The sequence below is a fragment of the Pinus tabuliformis genome, chromosome 7 (genome assembly GCF_031772625.1).
Source record: "Pinus tabuliformis cultivar Carrire ecotype Pingquan chromosome 7, CPIR1, whole genome shotgun sequence".
NCBI lineage: Eukaryota > Viridiplantae > Streptophyta > Pinopsida > Pinales > Pinaceae > Pinus > Pinus tabuliformis.
Window position 1 is genome coordinate 1,037,528,723 of NC_142293.1, and position 5,371 is coordinate 1,037,534,093.

Consider the following 5,371-nt stretch of genomic DNA (forward strand, 5'->3'; position numbering starts at 1 on the left):
CAATATTTGGAAGAATTTGGAAGGAGTGAAAACGACCCTAGACCTAATACCTAGTGACCAAATTTTACTTGAAGACTCACTAAAATGACAAAATTTGACTTTGACACCCTGAGACCACTTTGTAAGAGCATATTTGATCACTGATGGATGGATTCAAAGGCTGACACTAACATTGGCTCCATTGGGGATGGTATCTCCTTGGAGGTTCCAAGAACACCGTAGACCAAGTAGCCTTATCCATTGAGCAAGGAGTCAAAAACACAAACTGAAATGCATGACTGAAAACTGACAACTTGATGACACAAACTGACCTGAAACTGACTCAATACTAAAGCACAATTGACAAACTGGAAGATATGCTCAAAATGGAGCTTATTCAATAAAACCTACTCTAGTTGTTCCATTCATCACCTAATCAAGTGAAATGAAACAACCAATGTAACCAAGTAATCATTTTGGCTACTGTTTGCATTCTCCACAAGTGATTGCTTATGAACAACAAGAGAGAACTACTGAAAGGCAACTCCGATGAAAACTTGTAAATAGATCCACTGAATAATATGGATTCTCTATCTGACTCCAAAAACACTGCATAAGGATCATGAAGTTCATGCACACTAGGACTTATCTCATCCAATGGATTACTTTTCTTTTCCTCGTACCATGAAAGCAAATTTTCATCTGAGCTTTGTGACAATACTCCTGCTAAAAATGACAAAGAAATTGGCTGCAAGATCAAATTTGTATCAATACTTGTTTCAAGCTCACAATTAGCTAATGGAGAAGGAATTAGATTGCCAACATCATCCAACACATCAGCTATTGGATCGTGAAAAAACTTGAAAAGATTGTTGCAACCCATTTTCTATTGGTTCCGATGAGATTACATGGTTTCCTACATGCTGCTCATTTGAAGATATACTATGCAATTTTCCCTTCAAAAACTGAAATGGTTCAAAACAAAATGGTATGGAATCATCTTGCATCATTTGATCATATGGTCCAGATTCCAAGTCTTCATCTACAACTTGACAATCATTTGCAACTTGACAATCAATGGCATTCGATGGCTGCAAATATAGATACGAGAAGTCTTGAATAAGGATCTCATTTCCCTCAAGATGGTCTAGATCAAGACTTGTCGACAATTGATTTCTGATTGCATGAAAGTTGTCTCTAATGAACTGAAACGAAGCAAAACAAAAAGTAAAATATCCTTCAATTACTTCAAAATTTGACGCACTTTCCTCCTCACTTCCATAACTGATATGCAACGGCTGATCACTGTACTCGAACTGTGGAAAGTGAACTTCCTCCTCCCACAAACTAGCTATTGATTTGTTTGCAAGACTAGCTTCAGTTTGGAGAACATAATCATCATCATACTGATCAAACTGAGGAAAATCATCAGTATAAAACACTTCATCAAGCATACATGTCATATCAATAGATCTCTTTTCTGTAAGATGATCTATAAAACAATCATTATTAGATCTATGACAACTAGGATAAGAAAGAAAATGTTTTGGATCGGCCACTTGTTCTTCTTTAATCAGCGAGCCATGGTCTTGCGCATTATACTCATTCCTTGTGGTGATATTTTGCATCATCTCTTCCATTGCACTTACCAAAATGTCGAGCTTTACCTCTAAAAATGTCGATTCCTCTCGATCTATGTTCTTCATCTCTCCTTCTTTCAAATTTGCCCTTCTGATAAAAAATAGCCTCTACATCTACTGCACTGTTTTGCATCTCTTCAAGTGTTGCAAGGTTCATTTCTCTTAGTTGAAATTCCATTTCTGGATCAAAGGCTTCTGGGTAGTGCAAGAGAGCGGATCCAAGAGGAGGTCTTATATTAATCGGCATTGAAAAATAGACTTGGTTAAACCTGGTAGAAAACTGTTGTACTGTCTCCCCTGGCAATCTTTTTAGTTGGTTATACTCTTCTATAATCAATAAAGGGTTCTATCTGACCACCCACCTGTCGAGGAAAACTTTGACGAATTGCTGGAAATCTGAGATGCTCGCATCAGGCAAGGTTTTGAACCAACTCTTGACTTTTCCTTGCAAAGAAAGAGAAAAATGCCTAATACTGACATCCTCTTCATCAACTTCAAAAAGGTCAAGAAAAGACTCAAAATTCAGTACATGTCTCTCAGTAGTGATGTTGTCACATTCACCATCAAATCTTGGTAAATATAGGTAATGATTTTTAGGGAAAGCATGGGATATAGGAGGTAAAATCAGAGGCTTGTATCGATCTGGAATTTTACAAGGTATAGGAATATGTACAGAAGGTGTTGAATCAGTCTTTCTCTCTTGAGGCTCATCAGTTTGAAGACAATCATCACAAAATTCAGAAGAAGGGTCTTGATCAAGACCAAAGGCATGCACATATTTTGTATCCACAATCTTCAAAGGGAAAGAATCAAATGCAGATTTAGGATCTTTCCTCGAATACAATATACTTTTTAAAGCCTTCTTGACATTCTAGGGAAAAGAGGAGAAATAATTTATAATGAAGAACATAATGTCTTGGATGAAATTCCAACTTGAATACCTAATATTTCCATATTGTCCTTTCATGTTTTTGCTGGTCAAGTTCATCCTCCAGTGGAGTCCTTGGATCTGATCTCGAAATTGATTTGGAGTCACCAGGTGAATGATTTCAGCCTTCCTATGTCTAATCGTTGTCCACCATCAACAATCAGATCTGAACTTGATACATTTTGCCGAGGAACACAAAACTACGTTCCCCAATGGAGTTGCCACTATGTTAGTGCCTAAATCTACCTCAGGATGAAGAAAGGCAAGTATAGGGTAACATCAAACCACGCTTAACCTAGTAGCTAGCACTACCAGGTCGGGAGAGGGCTCTCTCCTTGTCAATCTCAATTAGGATATTGGCAACTAGGGCTTGAGATGATTGAAATGAATGATGATTTTAGGCTAGGTATGATAGACTAGAGGATTTTGTTTGATTTTGATGATTGGTTGCTGGATCTAATGAAAAGACAGTTTTGGGTTTGGGAAATCAACTCAAATTTGCAGGAGGTTCTGTGGGACGAGGTAGGAAGGTGTTTTGGCACTTTGAATTGAGTGTGATGGTAAGTCTAAGACCGGGAGGAGTTGGAGAGGGCATGCAAGGTTCATGAGTCCTCTTCAAACAACAAAAAATATTAAAAACTAAATGTAACCTCAAGGCAGAGCACTAAATTTTAATGGATTCCACCTATTAATCTTGATTCATTTAGTTATGAAGAAAAAGATAGATACTGGCACATATACACATAAGGGAAACTAAATAATAGAGCAAAAAACAATGCCAAGACACATTACCACAAGAATCCCACAAAATGCTGCAAAACCCTAGTTCATTTCCTTGCCAAACTGCCAAAGTGATTTACAATGAAGCTCAAAGCATCCACAAGAGTCAAACCTTTACAAATGACTAAGAAAGTACATGATATAGGCATCAAATCACCTATGCTAGCCATCAGGGGTCGAATCCATGAGTCAAGAAGCAGTTTCAACAACATCTAAACTAGGAACTAGAAAATAGGCAGTGGAACATCTTGCCTCTAAAACTATGGAAACTGATTCGTTCAACCTCAAACCACCTTTAACTGATGTATCTACCCTTTCAAGTGATTTTTCATCATATTACATCATTTACCATCATAAATTTACCAAGGAGAAGAGAAAAAGTCAACTAATAGTCAAACTGGGTGAAATTTTGAGTTTTTAGGCAAAATTGGCAAAAAATTTGCCTCATGTGTAGCGCGCTGAGCCTGATGCGCAGTGCCACTTCAAGGCTAATTTTGGAGGCCTTCCACTTCACCCAATTAAGCCCAAGATAGCTTGTTGGAAAGCCCTGCTTGTCTAGTTGATCTGAATTTGAAACTACTTGTAAATTGTTTTGCAAGGTATTCAATTTAGAAATATACATGTTTAAAAGATGTCCATGTCTTGCAGAAAGAAAACAAATGAAATTTTTAGCTGTTCATGACCCATTTAAGCGTAGCAGATTTATTTCCTTTTACTGTTTAACACATTAAAACGAATTTGTTCTGCAAAATAAATCAACCATAGATGCAAAAGAAGTTGATAAAGCAGTTCACCCCTCCTGGGTTATGTCTGCTGGGTCCAAAGCTCCCAAATGGGCTTGTCCTTGTTTTCATTAAATGCTCAAATTGAATATACATCTGAATAGAAGCATCTACAGGTGGAATAGATGGTAAAAATGGATTTAGAACACTTGAATCCTTCACGATTGACTACTGGTTCACCTCCAATGGATACCTGCAACCCTATACAGTCTTCACAATCCTGGGCCCTAGTGGCTCCTAGAACTTTCACAGCTCCAAAACCTCTACAAATGACCTCATATGGCTGTAAGACCTACACCAATGGCTTCAGAAGGTCGAAAATACCCAAAATCAAAAAAAAAAATTCGTCCAAAACCGCCTTTCCTAGCCAAAGTTATGGCCAATTAAAGTTTTCCTCCAGTTATGCCTAGAAACACTCCAGCTAACTTTAGTTGGAGTCTAGTTAGGCCCACCAAATATGGCGGGCCCACCAATTTTGGCGCTCCGCCAATTCCGCCGCTAGTCTGACTGCAGTTGCATTAATAGCGCATGTGACCGTTTACCTCAGATTGCGCGCTAGTGGTTAGTGCTAGCAGTTGGGGCTTAAGCCCTTGGTTCTGGGCCCACGGTCATATGGAATTGGGGGGCTGGCCCCCTTCGGGCCCCGCCCAACAAAAAGTTAAATTTTAAATAACGTTCTTTTCGCCCTTCTAACAAGAACTAATACCGTGGCCTAACGGTAAAGCACTTGAGTGTTGTTCCATAGGTTGTGGGTTCAAAACTTTGAACTCCCAAAAAATTTTGAATATGCGCCCATGAAGCTTGCTGACGTCATCTGGGGGCCACGTGGAGGTCTCCGGGCCTGCCACGTGGCAGATTTATATTGGCTGAGCGAAGGGAATATTCCCTGGAATATTCTGCAGAATATTCCTTTTTTAATTTTTTTTTGAAAAATTAAAATTTTCAATGTTATTGACAAATTCTTCTTTTTGCCATAACTTCCTCATACGGCGACCGTTTTTCGCACTGTTTGTGGTGCCGGAATCAGGAGGATGAGAACTTTCCAGTCGTTCAACTTTGAACCAATTCTGAGCATTTTAAATTTTGAGCATTTTACGACACTTAGGACATGAGCACCTCATCACGCCTCCCCATTGGGAAGCTTTTGGACCCCAAAAGCCTTCAACTACCTGTTAAATAGGTGAGGGTACAGCTCCCTCACTCTGTCCACCTCCATCCACTTTGCCTTGTTCGGTTTGCTGCCTTTGAAACCAACTCGAACA